The sequence below is a fragment of the Canis lupus genome, chromosome 37, assembly GCF_011100685.1.
Source record: "Canis lupus familiaris isolate Mischka breed German Shepherd chromosome 37, alternate assembly UU_Cfam_GSD_1.0, whole genome shotgun sequence".
Classification (NCBI taxonomy): Eukaryota; Metazoa; Chordata; class Mammalia; order Carnivora; family Canidae; genus Canis; species Canis lupus.
The window spans coordinates 18,783,856-18,804,326 of NC_049258.1; the positions used below are offsets into that span (position 1 = coordinate 18,783,856).

At 33.9% G+C, this 20,471-nt stretch overlaps 1 long non-coding RNA gene across 1 annotated transcript in view; it reads right to left on the minus strand.

Moving 5' to 3' along the window:
* Positions 1–20,183, minus strand: part of LOC102153849 — a 31,171-nt gene extending 10,988 nt beyond the window's left edge. Inside the window, exon 1 of the long non-coding RNA XR_005384967.1 lies at positions 20,060–20,183. This is a non-coding gene — a long non-coding RNA (uncharacterized LOC102153849). The remainder of the gene's footprint in view (positions 1–20,059) is intronic.
* Between the last annotated feature and the right edge of the window lie 288 nt (positions 20,184–20,471).

Here is a 20,471-nt window from a genome sequence, read left to right on the forward strand (position 1 = left end):
AAGAAGAAGAAGAAGAAGAAGAAGAAGAAGAAGAAGAAGAAGAAGAAGAAGAAGAAATGAATCTCCTTTACTATCTACAATGAGGAAAACTCCTAAGAATTTGTTGGTTCTAACCTGCTTTCTTCACTGTTTTTCAGATTGAGAGCTCATAATTTATTGTACTGAGCTTATAAATTAACTTTAAAATCAAAGAGATGGAAGGGTGTCATAGTACAAGGCTGACCTGGGAATATAGAGGTGTGGATAAAGGCCGTGTTGTTGGAATTTCAATTTTAATTATTTGCCCTAACAGCTCTGCTAATGTCCTGCATTTGAAAATGCAAAACTCCATAATCAGTTTTGGATTATGACTAATAAAAGACTCAGATCCACCCATCTCCAATAAAAGCTTTCTATATGAATGATAACATTTGCTCTCCCTTATCACCAATGTCACGATATACATTCCTCTGGAAAGTGTTCCTGTGGAGATGACACCAGGAGGCTGGAGCAGTTGCAAAAGAGCCATGGAGGCAATGACAGAGAAAGTATTAGAATGCTGCTGACTTAATTCTCAATCTATGTTGGATCTAATTATCTAGGGTAAATCAACAGAGTGACTGCCTAATCATGCTGAGTATGTGAAGGGAGAGAGGATGGCAAATTTCATTTTCAAAAGTAGAAATTGACAAAGTAGAAGAATTATCTAACTTCTTTCAAAAATAGCACTAGAGGATTGATGCTTGATTATACTAATCACCATTGATTTTTCTCATTTTGAATTGAATTTAGAAATAACACTAAGGGTGATTTGCACATTTATCTTTTCGCAGAAATTGGCCAAACTCCTCAGGCTGGCATTCAAGGTCATCTATAATCTGGTAAAAATCTATATTCGATTTTGATGTTTTACTATTCCCAGCTTAGCCTTTTGTTGGTGATGATGGCTGATTTACTGCTCTGTGAAGCTGCTTTCACTTGATAGACCACGTGAATTGCTCTCCCATTCCAACTTCATACAGACCCGCTCTTCATTCAAGTTGAGGACTGTGTTTGAATTGATTATAGATTCAGTGTCTGACTGGATGAATGAACACTTTTTGATTTTCCTTCTCTAGGAGTTCAGTTATTAGAGATACCTTATACTAGAATATTATGGGGTATATCCAAAGATACCACAGTTCTACGAGACTGTTGCCTGAGGGGATTAAGGAATATTGTATTAAAGGAATTTCATGAAAACTAACTTTGTCCTAATAGTCTTCTAATATATTACATATTATATGTGTTAATGTGTATTTAACACATATTATATTAACACATATCATATTAACATATAATAGTCTATTAACATCTCTTTTCTGAGATAGGGCTTCAGAAAGATATCCTAGCTATTCCAAAATTATATTAGAATAACTGGACAGAGATAGGAACATTTCCTTGTTAAGAATGCCAGTTTACTCTGTCTTACTTGACTTGGATTCTATCAGGTTACTGAATCCTAGAGCATTGGTGTGGAGTCAAACTGCGATGCTTCTTAGGTTTGTGATGTTGGCAAGGGATTGAATGTCTATGAACCTCATGTTTTCATCTATAAGATACAAGTGATAAGATGTACTTTACTGAGATATGAATATTCAGTAAATAATGTTGGTAAAATTGGTTAGTACATTGCCTAACATGTTGTAGGTATTCAATAAATATCTGGGAATTCTTCTAAGGACATAAAGTAAAATATATGGTTTAAACTTTGGTAGCATGGTGACATAATAACATGACATATTTGGTGTTTAAATTGTAGAACTTAAAGATCATAGAAATTGTGTAGTCCAACAATTTTATTTTATGTATAAGGAGGCTCAGCAAGTTGAAGTAACACAGGTTACCCAATAGCAATTTATTGTGATATGCCATATTTCATTTTCATTTCATTTTTGTTAATTTTTTTGAGGAGTACACACATACGCAGACTCAGATCTTTTGACTCTGGGTTATGATTACTTAAATTTCACAAGGAAAATTACATAAGAATATCTGGTTAAGGGTGTCTACAGTGTTTGACTTAAGCTTAGCTGGGTATTTTAAATAGTTGAAGCTATTTTAAAATATATCTATATTGCATTTTATAAAAAGGAATTAAAATTTAAATATTCGAGCTTGTATGACATAGTGTATTAACATTGTGTATGCCATCATATTGTCCCTGCCAGTGTTCACATATAACTCTGCCTTCTGAGAAACTCAAACTAAAAAGATTGTAACAGTAAGTAGGTGGGGTCCAGGATATGCATTAACTTAAATCAGAAACAACCCATAATAGAATCCCTTGATGTCAATAAATGTTAGAAAGAGTTCATAGGGAAAAATAAAGGGAATTGTGGAAGACACGGCCAATTGACTCTGGTGTTTAGGCTTTGTTTTGTTTTGTTTTTAAATGGCAGAGCAACCAAAGTGCAAGTGGAATGGAATTTAAAGGTATGGCTACTTAAAACTGATAATGGAACTTTCTCACCACCCTGAAACCTCTGGGGTTATGGCTATTCCCAAGAAGACAGACCAATATGATTTGCTGCAGAATCTTAAGAGATTTTATTGACTCTTAGCCTCATTACAACAAATCAGGGAGGTCTTAAACCCAGATCAGATGAATGAATTTGGAGCAAAACTTACATGTTAAAAAACATTGCCTGATTGTAATAACTATCACAGCTAATGCTTTTCATTTTTTCCTTTCATTTAAATTATTTAAGTCTCACAACAATCCCCATGAGGTAGGCATCATTGTCCCCATCTCATAGAAGATGAAATGTAGGCTTGAAAGCCAATATAAGTTGCTCAAGGTCATATAGCAAATGAGAACTAGACCCAGGATTTGAACCAAAATGCCTCTGGAGCCCGAACTCTTAGCTATTTTACAAAACTGAACCAAATCTCAGTCCCCTCCAAAGTCATGTCTCTTCTCACATCAGTGTAACAACTACCATCCCATGACAAACAGCAGAGACATGAACAAGAAAGACCAACCCAGGACTCTGTTAATGTGCTATTTGATCCCTCGCAATGTGGAGAATGGTCCAGGAGGGTCTCCTTTACATTTCTGTGTTAGCAACATCTACCCATGAGCACCAGAGAGTATGAATCTGGGCACCAAGAGTGTCACTAGTGATTTAACCCATCTCTTCTACAAGAGGAGATGTAGCATGAAATGAGCATAGTGGCAGCTGCTTCTCTCGTTCAAACACGGTGGCAGATGATGTCCATGTGACAAACCATGATGGGTTGAATTAGGGACTGTCTAAATGAGTCTGGGGCCTTGTCGCCAAAATTAGGATTTGAGAAAGTTACTTGGGTGCTACCACACTTAGCGTCCTCATCTGTAAAGTTAAGATGATAGCGTATCATTGTTACCATAATTGGTAGTAATAGCAGTAGTATTCCCCTGAATTAGCATTTAAGAATGACATTTTTCTCTTATTCCATCTGGACTGAAATCATATATTCATTCATTTCTTCATATCCATTATTCAACCAACAAATAGACCCTGGAGTAAAACCTACCTCCTGCCCTCCAGCTTCTTGCTAAATAAACAAACATTTTGAGCTCACTATAAACTCTCTTCTCAGACTGTCAACTTTACAATACTCAGAATCCTCAATTTTCTATTCTTCTTCAAACTCTTACATTTATGTAGTCTTCTTTTTCTTCTTTCTTTTAAAAGCTTGAAATGTCCTTGTTCAATCCTGACTCCCCCCCCCAACCCCAAAAAAGGATCACTGCCCTCATGTCTTCTTGGTCTTTCTTCTCAGGCACGTAGTGGTTGAGTTGAAGGCTGTCTGCATAGGTAGGGAATACAGCTGTGTGAATGAGATCTATCATGTTAGCAGGTGCAGGTACATTTCCAGGCAAGATGTAGAACAAACATATAGTGTAAGGTTCCACTGGAACCATCTAGGATATCTTATATTCCGTATCTTTAAGATGAGGTGCTTAGGTAGGATGAGTCAAGGAAAAGAAAAAGAAGAGATAGAATAAAGAAGGGGAAAAGGTGGCGTGCTTAAGTAATTCTCAATCACCCTTGCAAACACACAGGAACCACCAAAAGCTATGCAATCTGGAAATGTGTGTTAATGATTGCTTCCATATGAGTACAAAAACAACACTTCACTTTGATCCACTGAAAATATTTTGCATATTGAAAGTCAAAAGCTAATGATAGTTTTGCTGAAACTATCTCTAATCTCTTTAGTGCAATCCTTAGTTGTTACCCATAAAGCCATCTTAGAATTCAAAAATCATTATAAATACTCTAAGTAACATTGGCTATTATTCTTATAAGAAAAGCATAAAATAACTAAGGATATTTATGATAAGAGTTATATGTACCCAGGAAGTCGAAGCTATTTTAAAATATATCTATATTGCATTTTATAAAAAGGAATTAAAATTTAAATATTCAAATTTATACGACATGGTGTATTAACATTGTGTATGTCATCATATTGTACTGCCAGTGTACATGCAACTCTGCCTTCTGAGAAACTCGAACTAAAAATTGTAACAGTAAGTAGGTGGGTGGGTCCAGGATATGCATTACCTTAACCTATTGTTAAAGCCTACTTCCTCCTGCTTTGACATAATATGTCACTTTTCTGTTTTTCTAGCATATTTTTCTGTTGGGAAACCAGTTGGAGTCGATGAATGCTTCCCCAGAGAGAAATTGAAAGTGAAATCATTATAGGAGAACTTTTTATATTAACCTAAAATTATTTCATCTTTTAAGGAAATTGAGCCCTAAAATTATTTGTGGTTGCTTTGTGTTGACGACAGTGAATGCCTTTTATTTAATTCCATCTTAAGTGGAAGTTTGTTCCTTGATCTCTAATATCATTCTTGAATGGAAGTAACAAAGGCAATTCTAGCACTCTGACTTCACAGAAAGCCTCTATATTTTACTAAGAACTCAAGCCAAGATAATTACTTCAAATTTTTGTCACTAAAAAGTGAAAGTTGAATGCTATCATACAATGCTGCAAATGTCATATTTCTGGTAAGTCTGGTGGGAGTTATTTATAAAAAGATCAACCTTGAGTTCTGGGAGATGTACAAAACTATTTCTTCCTTTAATGATTCTTGATTTCTCACCTATTACACCATGAACTTCCTCAGAATGTAGTAGTTGAATGCCTAGTTTTTCTTCTTCTTTCTTTTTTTTTTTTAATTTTTAAATCAGCACTTGAGTACAATATGTGGAGAAAAAAGACAAAACAAAATGAAACAAAACCACTGCTTTGCCACGACAGCAAAACTTCAAATGCTAGAAGCATAGTTGCAAAACTTGAATACATACTGCCTTTGATGGAGTTGTCCCAGAACAAAGTTATGCTTGGGGACTGCTCACTTGCTCAACTTTTTTTCCTTAGAAATTTCATTTTATTGTCTCAAAACAGTCACGGCTTTCTCAAGACTCATCTCTCCGAATTCAGAAATCTTATTTCAAACAGTAACTATCTTTTTCTGCTAGAATTTTTTTTAGTAAACATTTGTAAATAGTCTAATAAAAATTCCATCTGTTATATACCTTAATTTGTCTGAACCTTAGAGGTCATATCTCTGCCTTATATTTCTTTATTTTGTTATATTCCAAATTATTTCTCTCAATGGGTTAAAATAGGAGGATGATAGTGCGTGCATGTATCAAAACTATAGAGCTATAATATAATGTTTTGATTTTGAATAAATTCCAAATTCCTTGATAAACATAGCTAATTCTAATGTTTCTGTGCTAGTTTATTATGAAGACTAAATACAATCTTATTCTAATATACACATGTATTTGGAAATACTGATGTAATTTGAGAAGAAAATGATTTATCTTATATTTTCTCCATCACTCTCTCTTATGAATATACAAATCAACCAAAATCATAATCAATTCTCTACTTTAATCAGTAGAAGCCACAAGCAGTCTCTACATTGATAACAGCACCATCCAATTGATAATGGTATGACAAATTGACTTTCGGTGCCCATGAAAACATTTTTTTTCCTGAAATTAGAATGATTTACTCTATTTGTTGATATAATATAAAATGCATAATTTATATGATACTTGTTAGTTGAAAGGAATTTTAAATTTCTTTAAAGTTCAACTCATAAACAACTCAAGAGGAATTTCTTTATTTATAAAAAAAGAGATCTATTCTGGGTTAAACAATAATAAAAATTTCTAAAATTGGTGCAGTTCTTTCTACATTTCAGAGCTTCTTCAGAGAATAATCAAGCTAACATTAGTTGAACTTACTTTATGACTAATATTGTTATACACAATTTTCATGAGTTAACTGTTTGATTTCTCAATAATGTCATGCATTGAATTCTATTATTAACCCTCTTTTTAAGATAAGGAATCAGAAAGAATAAACTCCTCTTCTAGGATTGACACAGCTACTATGTGGTGTAATTGAGATTCCAATCTAATGCAGTCTGAATCAAGAATCTGCATTTCTAACCATTGTTTCCAGCTGAAAAGCTGGGAATTGTGGAGCCAAATAGGCCTTCCAACACTGAGGAAACCTTATTAGAAATGGAATAGGAGTTTTAACCACACCAGTGAAGCCTACTAATTTAGGTGGTTGGGGTTGTATTTGCAAAGACAATGGTTAAGGAAATAAAAGAAAACAGAACGTAAAAACTGAAGCTTCTAAGAAAATACATAAGCACATAGGTCCTTGGAAAGAAAATAAAGTAATTTAATTGCATACAGTTTTCCACACATAACATTTCATCAAAATAGAATTACACTTAAATATGCATTTATTTGTTTGAAATTTCTTGTGTGTTTTCACTGTGCATGATCTATAGAGAATATAGAACACAGGCATGATCTCTTTCTTCAAAGATCTTGTGTTTCAGAGAAGAGACTAGAAACTGTGAGCATCTTACACTTGCATAATGCTTCCTATTTTTAGAGATTTTCCATAAATTATTTCACATTAAGCCTGCTAAATAGTTATGTGAGGATCTCTCTTTTATGTGTCAACAGAGCTTCAGAGCGGTGACATGGCTCATCTAAATGTACAGTTATTAATAAATGTGTTAAAAAGGGCATGATACAAATCATGGAAGAGATATGAACAAGGCGATGTGAGGTTATTAAAAGTTGCATTTGGCAATAGTAAAGAAGATGTCATGGAAGATGTGGTAGAAAAATGAGATATTGCAAGTTACATTAACATGAGCAGAGAAGGGACATGAACATTTCAGTTTTAGATAACATCAGGAGTAGAGCAAAGGGAACCAGAAAGTGCCAATATATCTGGGTAACAACAATCAGTGTAAATTTACTGAAGCTTTGGTAAAGAGAAAATGAGTAGGAGAATATATACATCAGATGAAATTAAACTGAGAGGACTTCAAATGCCTTAAAAAATAAAAGGCTTATTAATAAAACACTTTTGAAGTGTTTTATTTGAATTAAAAAAATTAGAGATATGGTATAAAAGGTGTTTTAAAATTTTTAAAAATTAATCTGAGACTCTTGAGTAATATATACTGGAATGGACAAGATTGGAGTCGAGGTCCATCTTCATCTACCCCAGATTAACAGCTTCTCAAATTTTAACATGCTTATGGGTCACTTGAAGTTGTTGTTAAAAATGCAGATTTAAAAAAATTAAAGATCTTATGTATTTATTCTTGAGAGACACAGTGAGAGAGATGCAGAGACACAGAAAGAGGGTGAAGCAAGCTCCTTGCAGAGAGCCCAATCACACCCTGAGACAAAGGCAGATGTTCAACTGCTGAGCCCCCCAGGAATCCCCAAAATTCAGATTTTTAACTCAGTTAAGATCTGATGAGGACTGAGATTCTGCAGTTTTAACAAGTTCATGGTTGATGCCGACGTTCCTGCTGCTGGTCTGTAGACACTGAATAGCAAAGATCTAAGACATCCTCTGTTCGTATTTCCAAATATAAACAAGACTGTTGAGGTTCCCTTCTTCTGGAAGGTGAATAGAGGCTTGCCCCTCCAGTTCCTGAGGATGTTTAAATTGAAGCTTGAGTCTTGAAAGCTAAATTTTGTATTAAAACGTTGACACAAAAGGACAAAGATAATAAAGATGTAACTAACAATTCTTAGCTCATCAGGCACCCATGCCATAGGCTAACAAGGGCTTATGATGTCGTGGTAGATCTGTGAAGGACTCGTGATGATAATGCATTTCAATAACCAATGTCTTCCATCATCAACAGAAGCTCATGGTGATCACACCCAACTCCCAACTCTCTGTCCTTCTGACTAGATGCAACATGTCTCAGGGTCAATTGTAACTTATTCCTCTGGTCCTGTCCTAGCCTCTTCTTCCTATCTTCTTGATTTCACGATAGATAATATCAAAATCATCATCACTATTAAAACATCATTAATATCAGCTCTCACTACATGTGATAGCCTCTATCCTCAGTTGAAACTTCATTCTTCCGCTAAAAAATATTTTTCTGAAATATGTGCCTCTGATGCCTCACCAAATGCATTATAATTCTCATATTTTATATCTTCTAGACACCCTTTGCTGTTTTCTTTTCTTACACATATATCTGTTCCTTGAATTTACCCTGTCTCATTTTTTATAACTTTAGATCTGTTCATGCCAAACTGCACTGACAAAAACTAGAATTATGATATTCTAAGATCCCCTCCCAAAAAATTCAGTATTATTCCATGCAATCTAAAAGGGTTACTATGGTGCATCATAGTTACTCAAAATTTTAACACATGAGAATCACTGGGATCTTCTTAATAGCACAAATTGTAGGCTGTATCTGAGATATTTCAATTCAATAGTTATAAGATGGGAACTATGAATTCATATTTTCAGTATCACCCCAGTATATTCTAATTCACATAGTCTTAGATCTCTCTCTATAAGAACAAATGTAGTCCAAAGAATTCAGGCATGTATGTTTTATCTGGCCTCTATCATAAGCTAGTCACATGATATTGGAAAAGTCATTGGGCTTCTTTGGTTCTTAGTCTCACATCTGATTGATTTTTCATGTCCATTCCAACTGTTTAGTCTATGAATGCATAAAAAGCTAGTCATCCAACATACATTGAATGCAAAAGGATGTTTCACATAAACATAGTAGAATTAAAATAATGAAGGACCAAGCAGAGACTTGGGAACTAAATGAGAGAGGAAAAAGGAGAGACCCTTTATTTTTTATCAGCTAAGATTAAATGCATCATCTGAACAAGTGCATTCTGTGGCTTCTTACAAGTTCTCACAAGTTGTTGATATTCTGATACTCCTTTCCCAAGTTGTTTCTATATTTAGGAGCCAGGAGGTCACATGGAGAAGATTTCCTGACACAGGATGCATATCCCAAAATCAGATAACATGAATTGGTTAATTCTAGAACAGGGAAAGTTAGGGTGTTGCTTCAGGGGGACAAATTTCTTTGGCAAAACAGGCCAAGTTTTGTTGGCATAAATTCTCATCTTGTTCAGTTATCCATGGACATGGATTTCAGAGAAATGCTCTCATCAGTAGCCTTCTTCTGTGTTAACTTTCATAGTATATAGAAGTCACCTCTGAATTATGATAATGACTTATTACTGCCTGCCCGGAATTGCACACACGCGTCTCCCATGGTCTTCAGTGCAGCTGCATGCATGCAGTGGAAATGAGAAATTTTTATGAAATAATTATCTTCAGAATACTTTGAAAATTTATGAAATTAAATGGTATTTATTCATTAACATTTGAAAAACCAGAAATATCCTTCCATCTGCTTTTGATGAAATCAGCCCTTTATTCAATTCAATATTATCACAAATTAGTCAGCTTGCTTTCATAGCTTTTTCATGCTCTCCGATCCATTTAACTCTTAAAAGCAATGCATGCTGTAGCTTAAAGACAATGGTCTCTGCTGATGAAACAACTACAAATTACAGAGACACAACATGGAAGCCTCTAATAAGCTGAATAGAAGTATTTACAATATGCATCTATGCATGACTGTCTGAACGTTTTTGCTTAGATTTCATATTTCACTTTCTATGGCTGATTTGATGGAAGTCTGACGAGAATAATACCGTTTTGTAGCTTTCTATGATTGCTATTGTACTCTGTTATAAACTGTATATCCTTCATTTAGATATGCTAAGCAGTTTTTTCTTTTTTAATAATGAGAAAAATCTCTTTTTAAACGGTATTCAGAATGAAAATTAATATTAATATTGTCCTCCTCTGGGTTAGTGAAAATGAATTTCAATTACTTTCACCAACTATGGAAGAAAAAAAGATGTTGAAATAAATGGACAAGATTTGGGTGTAAGTTCTAAATGTACTTAGCTGATAATAATCTACGATGAAAATTGTTTTTATTAATATACAAATATAAGTACTTTCATTGTAAGAAAACCAAATTTGTAAGATCAAGTAAGTAGAGTTACTTATACTAATTTTGTTATTTCTAATGCTCCCTTTTGTGTATGTTATAGGGTTGATTTCATTTCCCATGTGTTTTTTTCCCCATCAGATTAATATCAAAACTACTAAAGGTAGTGACGCACTTTCCACAGTTCACTTCTTTCTCTGTCTTTGTATGCCAGTTGTAAGATTTAACATTTTAGCAACACTTCTCACTTAAATGTAAGTCCTTTAAGCAATCATAATAGTTAGTAGTTCTCTATCTTAACAAAAAAGGTCAGGTCTGAGAAAAGCGTTAGATATCTTGGAATTATGTATTTATTCTGCGCAAGACTTTAGACTTAGGTTTTTTATAAATGTCATTCTCGTTTTGCTAGGCATGTCTAGCAGATTCCTTTGTTCTCACCTATTTTCACGAGCTTTGTCTTATATATGTGGCCTATATATGTGTGATCACCAATAAAAATGAATGTTTTATACTCTCCAAGGATGTGAACTGGCCATGATGCCTATAACTGCCAGACATGAGTAACTGACAGTCTAGTGAGAAAATCATATACTTGGTTTCAAGGACATTTGATATTTTTATTTTCCTATCTTAAAGATGAAGATAATTATTGTTAATCATTCACTGTTTTGTGTTTAGATAATTATAGTGTAAATGTTGATTTTTTAAGATAATATTAATAAAACCTTAATCATCCATCTATTTGTTGACATAATCTTAGGTTTGGATTGAATTTGAGATAAAATGTATAATATATATGGATGTTAATTAGAATATTTTAAACAGGAGTTACAGAAAATAACACAGACCAACTTAAGCAGAAACAGGAAACTTACAATAAGAATGTGGATGACTTATGACACCAAAAAGAAAAGAAAACAAAACAAAACAATTTATATTTAATTCCAAATTGCTGGGAGGGAGTATTACATAGGTTCAGAATGGACTAGGTGGCCTCAATTCGATCACTGGTGGCTAAGGGTGGTGATCACAGTGTAAAATGTTGCTGTGAGAGGCCCATCTGTGCAAATGAGGTGGGGCAGATAAGGTGGTAATTTTCAGATAATTAAGAGTTTCCTATTATGGCACAATTGGTAGAGTTGTTATAATAGGGCCTCAAGTGGTATTTCTGGCCAATTAACATTTCTAATTATACACTTAACAATTTAAAATCCCACCATTCATTCTTTTCAATGAAACAAATAAGATTTTCCTGCTGTTTGTTGAGTCTAGAGTTAATTCCATGTCAATCTGGAAAATGTCTATCTCTTAGCTAAGAGCTTTGAGAGAGGATCTCAGGACAATGTGAATGGAAAGATTTTAGGGATTGAAATCTGTCTTGGTATTGACAAGATAGAAAGGTAATCATTACAGCTAAAATTTGCTGAGCCTTTATGAAGTGGTGGCCAGGGACCATGCAAATAACTTTATATAAATTATTTCATTTAACTCTATGCAAAGGGTTTTAATTATGACTGTTATCTTTGAGAAAACGAAGTAGTGACACAGAAAGTTTAAGTAACTTGTGCAAATTTGCTTAGCTAGTAAGTGGTAAAGCCAGGAAAACCACACCTCTGTCATCTGTGGAAGTAGATGACACCTGGAAGCTAAGTGTCACCTCATAAGTGAAAAAATGTCATTATTCTAGAATTAAGAAAAGAAAAAGATCAGTAAAATTCTTTTCTTATTTGGGATTCTGAGGATCAGACTCCAGTATTTTGGAAATTGATTGTAGCATGGTTCTTTGCATTTACCTTATTTATTTCTCCATTTTATTATCCTCAGAGAAGACTTTCTTGATTTTGTATTTCCCCTCTCCAACCTACCTCCACCCCAGTGCAGCAACATATTTATCTTCTCAAGGCCTCCACTGTTCAGGTTCATTGGCAACAACCACGTCTGTCTTGCTAACAGCAGCTGGCATCACCTTCACAACCTTGTGAGTAAATGCCATTCTTATTTTTATTTAGAAGAAAAAATGAAGTGCAAAGAGCCTAAGTAATTTACCCAAGGTCACACAACTAGCTTTTTTTTTTTTTTTTAAATTTAAGAATTGTTTTAAAGTATGGACAATGTTTGTCAAACTATTCCCTTTCCCTGTCTGCCACACCCATTTCTTGCCTTCCACTCAACACACACACACACACACACACACACACACACACACTCATCACATAGAGTAAATCTTAGGGTTTTTTACACATTGTTTTTTTAAGTTCTATGGTATTGTTAAAAGTTAAAAAATATGAAGTACTACTTCAGCAGAGTAGATGTACAGGTAACTGTGTATTCTGAACTTACATAAAGTTCAGGCTTGTTATTATTTTTGGCACTGTTGCTGCAAGTACTGCCTTATGCCAAGGCTCACAGGGGATATTTCAATTTTTTTTTGTTATTTCATATAAGATTGAATTCCCTATTCCCCAAAATGATCAAACCAGAATCTGTTGTTTGTTTCACATGGGAATACACTTCCTTTAACCTTTGCTCTATGAGCAACCTTTGTTCCAGTCCAATATATATTATGTCATTAAATATTTTTTAGCATCGAAGGTTATATACAAAATTTGGTGATACCCCTATGGATGCAGTTATGATTTGCATAAAAATCCTTTTAAAAATGATTCCATTTCATCTTTCATATAATAGAAAATGGAGTTGCACATATGCACATGCATGCATGCTACATGTTGCACACCACGCATATAAGCATCAAACACAAAGTATTTCTCTATAAGTATCCATGGCCTTTTCCTCAGTGCCAATATTTTGTGTATCCTCCAACTTTTTTCTAAGATGCTGTGGAAAGTAAACATCCTCTGAGTAAGCCTCTTCTGAATCAGATGCTTTACTTCAGAAACTTAGTAGCTGTCTTCCATCTCAATGAAAGTAGCCAAAGGACCCTAGTGGCTAGCAAACACTTCTGTGGAAACAAACATATACTTTATTTCCTCCTTATTACAGTATAACACAATTGTTGTTACTTAAAAAAAGGCTAACTACAAATAACAAATTTTGCAATTACAATATAGAATTTAGAATGCCTTAACAGGTTGGTGATGTTTAAAAAAATAGAACAAGTAAATGGAGACTTAATATTATGACTTAGATTTTAAAAGATCTGAAAGTAAAAGGTTAATGAGGGAATCTTATTTATTATTTGGTAGGATAGTAAAAGTTGACAAGTAAATCATATCAGATATAAGATAAATGGCTTTAAGTCCAGGGCCACACTGATGTTCAGTTGAACACAAGCAAACAACCCACCAAGGCAACTTTGAAAATACAGCCAGCATAGGAAGATGAATAAGAAAGGAGGAGACAAGAGGAATTTTCTTCCAAAGGGCAGGCCAGATTCTTGTTCAAACACCATGATCACTTTCTAAGATCTAGAGAGCTTGAACAAGGATTTGGAAAATAAGAGGAGAAACTGGATTTTAGTGGGTTCTTATCATAGAAGCTACTGTGAACTGGTTTTCCATTCCACCGAAGTACAAACGAGAGACAAATGGGACAAAGAACAAAATTGGAGAAGTAGATTTTTGAAGAGATACAATGCATCTCAATTGATAGTTTTCTAATGGTATCCATGGTAAGTATAACTGTGAGGTCCAATAGTGAAAGTGAATTAAAAAAAATTGTAGCCTTATGCCTATAATATTTTATCACAGTATTTCATTTCATTTAGTTTAATATTTCCTAAAATAACTCAATATTAAATTCTTTAAACATGTACTAAATTTAAAAAGAAAATATATAATATACATGAACCACCTACTCAAATTTAACAGTATTTAGTCATATTTGTTTCAGATATAGTTCTTTCTCAGGCTTTTTGGTTTTATTTATTTTATGATGCTGTAATTACATTGATAGCATCCTCTTGCCCCATCCTCAAATGGTCCCCATATGCTCAGGAACAGGTAACCAATAACCTAAAGATGGAAGATATTCATTCTGAATATGTCTTTACTTTATATCTTGACTATATATATTTGTACCTATGACAGCATGTGGTGTTGAGCTCTCGGTGTTTCATGTTTTTACATAAATAACATCTTTCTCTCTCTCTCTCTGTATCTTTTTACATCTTAGTTCTCATTCAATTTTATATTTTCAAGATTTATTCATGTTGGCATATATAGATATTGCACATGTAGATACAATGAAATTCTGTGAAGTAATTAAAGCAAATGTGCTAGTTTCATCACTTATAAATAGCATAGCTACTGACAAAATGGGGAAGACCTACAAGCCTGTTTAGTTCACTTATATGCTATTTTATAGCTAGCCAAGGCATGAGGATTCTAAAGGTAAAAATATTTGATCTGCCCAAGACACCAATATGTACAGGAAGAAGGACTAAGGCATAGTCAGGAAATATTTAGCCTCTTTTTGTTGTCTAAGGGTGTCAAATTGGTTATCAGTTTAATCCTTCCAAGACCTTCCCAGGCACATTATAGGATCATCCACAGAAGGGATCAAACTATGGGCTCCTGTCCTATGAGTGAAGGATTGTAAATTCCATCCCACTTCACGTGGCACCTGCGTGAGCTCTGGGCAAGGTCCTGCAAGGAGAAGATCACACACAGGAGAAGATCCAGGTGGGATGCTTGAGAGTCTTTGTACAATTGAAAAGAGGAATATTGGGATCCCTGGGTGGCGCAGCGGTTTGGCGCCTGCCTTTGGCCCAGGGCGCGATCCTGGAGACCCGGGATCGAATCCCACGTCAGGCTCCCGGTGCATGGAGCCTGCTTCTCCCTCTGCCTGTGTCTCTGCCTCTCTGTCTCTGTGTGTGACTATCATAAATAAATAAAATTAAAAAAAAAAAAAGAAAAGAGGAATATTCTACTTACACCCACACCAAGCAGGTAGCCACAGCAGTCCAGGCGAAAAAATGTGAACTGAGAGGATGTGAGGCAGCACACAAGAGGTATTCAATACAAATGCAGGACTTTAAAAATTGAATTTACAGACCAATTGCAAGTTACAAAAAATGTGATGATTGATTTTGGTCAAAGGCCCAAATATCAATAGACATGTTCAGATTTTAAGCTTAAAAAAACCTTTACCTTGAGACAGAACATATTTTTAAATCTTGTTTAGTCTAAAATAACCTTTGCAAAAGAGATTGGCAACAGATTACCTTTTGTTGGAGACACATTCTTAAATTGCAGTTATTTTGGTTGTGGAAGAAGCAGAGGGCAGTGGTAGTATTAAGTTAATTAAGGAAAATATTACAGAAGATAGTGTTTTACAGGAAAGATTTGAATAGGCTTAACAGTAATTATTTCTGCATGGTTGGCAATCAGACTCCAGGTGAACAGAGTAGATCTTATCTTAAAACAAGAGCATTCAGAGGCTGAGTCTATCAAATTAATATCAGGAGTGCTTGGAGTGAGATAGAAGGCTGTAACTTTGAAAAGAAAATCTTACAGTTATATTCTGCAAATTCAGCTTTCAACAGGTAAAGTGAAAGAATCACATTCATTGTTTATTTTCTTTCCAAAAGGTACCTGTGATCCGAGAGATGTAGTTCAAAAATGCAGATGGATGTTCCCCAATGCCCCACCTAGTGTCCTGTCTAATTTAAAAAGATCCCAGTGCAATTTATCAGGAGAGAAAAGAGAAAACAGAAAAGAAATAAAAAGAGCTCCTTTGGCTACATTTAAATAGTGCTGAATAATGATGCTAGGTTTTGTTGCTAACCCAGCAAGTACACTGATCAATATTGTGCAGAACCAAATGTAGTAGACTAAGTCAAATACTATTTCAGAATAGTTCATCATTTTTGCCAGCCTGTGCAGTGCTCAAAATGGGAAATGTTTCATATGATCTCAGATGTAGCAAAGTTCTTGGGCTTCAATCAAGTATAACTGTGAATTCCTGAAAAAGTGAAAAGTCTGGGAAATTGATCCCAAATTTGGCATTATAAAAGACAAAAATAATTATCTACATTCTCATGTATAATTGTTTCCTTATTCCCAGGAAGATAGAAGTTAAACCAGGGGTCAGATATTTTAATCTTTTGGTTAGTTTTAAAGGAATGATCACATAGTAATGCAGTAAAACAGCCCCAAGTTAAAAACCTTTTTGTAGTAAACTTCGTAGATTAATCATTGGCATTTTGAATACAGTCCTTAAATTACATTTGGTAAGCCATTTGTAGTCAAAATATATCATGTCTATGACCAAATAGATCTATTATTAAAATGAAAAGTGAAACCTTTTCTAGCTGCTGTATTTTAATCACAACAATGAAAGCCAACATATATTGTGTGGGATACAATTCAGTTTTCTTACATTAGAATATAATTTGAATTATACTTGTCTCACCATTAGCTTTTTTTCCTCCATTATGGCTTTCTATCTGACTTTCAACAACCAAAAGGGTTTTTTTTTTTTGAAGTTGATATTTAACTTAAAATAAAAACTTTCAAAACGTTGAATATATGTCAGCAATTTTGAGAGACTAAAACCTATCACAGAAATTTTTTTTAGGAGAATGGCTAATGCTTGATAGAAGTATAGTCTGAGAAATTTCTTATATTTTTTTGATATATGTCTTTTCTTTTTGGATGTTCCTACCTAACAGTAGCTTCATTAATTTGGAAGATTCAATGTTTTCTCCTTCAAGGACAACAAGGCACAATTTAATTTTCAAAGTGCTGAAGTAATATTATTTCTAAAATATACATATATTTTCTGTGCTTTGTTTTTATTTAAGTGTATTATCCAAATAATATCAGATTGCTAAAAAATTAAAAATGCTAAGATAGGATATCAAAGAAAATAAAATATTTTAAATGACATAAGAATAGAAAAATGAATAAGTGCCATTTTCCAGTCTGGTATTCAAACTGTGGAAGACATCAGAGAATTTGGAGTTTGGTTTTTCCTAATGCTAAACTAAAAATTCACAAATGCGCTTTAAAATGCCCATAGTATTCTAAGTGAATCATTATGACTATCTTCCAAACATATTTTCTAAACTTATAAACATCCTAGTAGTTATTATTACTATTATTACTATTATTATTAATTATTATTATTATCAAAATATTCTGCCTGACAGCAATTTTCATGTATATCCTTCTTTCACTGCTAAAAAAAGTATCTTCATTAACAAGGCCTCTGGTACATCCCTCAGTGACTAAAACAGTGACGAGCTGACCTTGGTTTCCTTCTGTGGTATGTGCTTAGAAGACACATTTTTTTGTTTTTGTTTTGTTGTTGTTTATTGAGGTTGGGAGAGAAAGAAAAGACCATGCTTGAAGAGTTTACCTAAGGAGCCTCCTGCACACAGGTTCTATTGTATTGGGATGATCTGGAAAGTCTGACCCTACTGTTTTTACCTAATCTCCTAAGCCTGCACTCTAGATATATAAGGCTACACAGATCAATGAGTATTAACAAGTACAAGTATGTTGGAGTAGTTCCCAGAAAAAAGATAAATTTAGTCTTTCTAGTCAACTCTTTGTTAAGGTAAAAAAGAATTGACAGCAAGCAGTTTAGCACATTTGCTGGAAAGATGTCCAGTATGCAGAGAGACTATGTCCAAGAGCTTCTAGAGAATTTGCAAAAACCTATGAAAACCTACTGATCACTGATTCCTAGAAAGACCAAGTGAAGAATACATCTGATTCTGCTGATATGGTAAAGTTCTTTATTGAACTTTAATAAACAGTATGAATTCATATCTAAAGTGCCTATTACAGTGTCAGGTACTATACCATCATCATCATCATCATCATCATCATATCTAACATTTATTGAGGATTATTACATACTAAGTACAGAGTAGTAAGTATTTTATATTCATTACCTTTTAACTTTCAAAAACCTTATGAGGTTTTTTAACTTCATAAAGAGGATTTTTAAAAGCCTCCAGTTAACATGGTACTTAATAATGGGAAACAATAAGCTATTCTACTAAATTAGGTTCAAGACCAAGATAACCCTTCTCATCTCTCTTTTCAACATCTTACAGAAAGTCTTTGTTAATGCAATAAGGCAAGAAAAGGAAATAAAAGGTATGCAAATTGGGAAGGAAGATATAGAACTGTCTTTGTTGGCCAATGACATGATTGTCTATGTGAAAAATTCAGAAGAATCAACCCAAAACTCCAGGAACAGTAAGCAGTTATAGCAAGGTTGCAGGTTACAAGGATAAAATATTATTAAATAAATGTCAATCACTTCCTGATACACCAACAATGAACAAGTGGAATTAGACTTTAAAAACACAATACCATTAGCACTCTCAAAAATGAAATATTAGGTATAAATCTAACAAAATATGTGTAAGATCTATATGAGGAAAACAACAAAACTCCAATGAATGAAATCAAAGAATTAAATAGAGAGATACTTTATGTTGATGGATAGGAACACTTGGTAATTGTCAAGATGTCAGCTCTTTCCAGTTTAATCACTAAATTCAATGCTATTCAAATTAAATCCCAGCAAATTATTTTATGAGTATTGACAAACTGCTTTTAAAGTATATAGGTAGGTGTGCCTGGCTGGTTCAGTTGGTAGAGCATGTGACTCTTAACTTTGGGGTTGTGAATTCAAGTCCCACATTGAGTTTAGAGATTACTTAAAAATAAAATCTAAAAAACAAAATAGGGATGCCTGAGTGGCTCAGCGGTTGAGCACCTGCCCTCGACCCAGGGCATGATCCTGGAGTCCCAGGATCGAGTCCCACATCGAGCTCCCTGCATGGAGCCTGCTTCTCTCTCTGCCTATGTTCCTGCCTCTCTCTCTCTCTCTCTCTCAATGTGTCTCATAAATAAATAAATAAATAAATAAATAAATAAATAAATAAATAAATTCTTTAAAAAATAAATTAAAAAATTAAAAAAATAATAATGTATATGTGGAGAAGCAAAATATCCAGAATAGCTAACACAATATTGAAGTTGAAGGACTGACACTTCCTGACTTCAAGACTTGCTCTATAAAGTTTCAGTAATCAAGGCAGTGTGGTATCGGTGAAAGAACAGAAAAAAAAGATCAATGGAACAAAAAGTGAGGACAGAAATAGAAATTCGTGAACAAAGTCAACTGATCTTGGACAAGGAGCAAAGGCATACAATGAGGTCAAAATAGTCTTTTTATCAAAAAATGCTCGAACAACTAGACATCCACATGCAAAATAAAATTAGACACAGAATTTATCCTTTTCAAAAAAGTTAATCCAAAACAGACTACAGATATAAATGTAAAATGCAAACTTTAAAACACTTATAAGATAACATAGGAGAAAAACCTGGATGACCTTAGGTATGGTGATGGTTTTTAGATACAACACCAAAGACACAGTCCAGAAAAGAAATAATTGATAAGGTAGACTTCATCATAATTAAAAATTTCTGCCATATGAAAGACAATATCAAGAGAATTAGAAAACTGGATGCAAACTGGGAGCAAGTATTTGCAAAAGGCACATTAGATAAAGGACTCTTATCTAAACACGTAAATAACTCTTAACACTTCACAGTAAGTAAACAGACAACTCAATCTTTTAAAAATTAGCCAAAAACCTTAATAGACACCTCACTTAAGAAGCAAACAAGCAAACATATGCTCCTCATTATATATTATAAGGGAAATGCAAATTAAAGCAATTCATACCTATTGGAATGGCCAAAATTCAGAACTCTAATAACATCAAATGCTGATGAGGATGTGGAGCAACAAGAAGTCTCATACGTTGCTGGCAGGAATGCAAAAGTGGTATAGCTACTTTGGAAGACAGTTTGGCAGTTATTTAGACAGTTAAGCGGTTTAGGCAGACACTAACAGTTTAGTTTCTTACAAAACTAAACATAATTTTACCATCCATTATGCTCCTTGGTATTTATCCAAAGGAATTAAAAGCTTGTTGTCCACACAAAAGTCTGCACATCGATGTTTTTAACAATTTCACTCATAATTGTCAAAACTTAGAAGCAACTGAGATGTCTTTCAGTAGGTGAATAAATATATAAACTGTGGTACATCTAGAGAATGGAATGTTATTCAGCACTAAAAAGAAATGAGTATC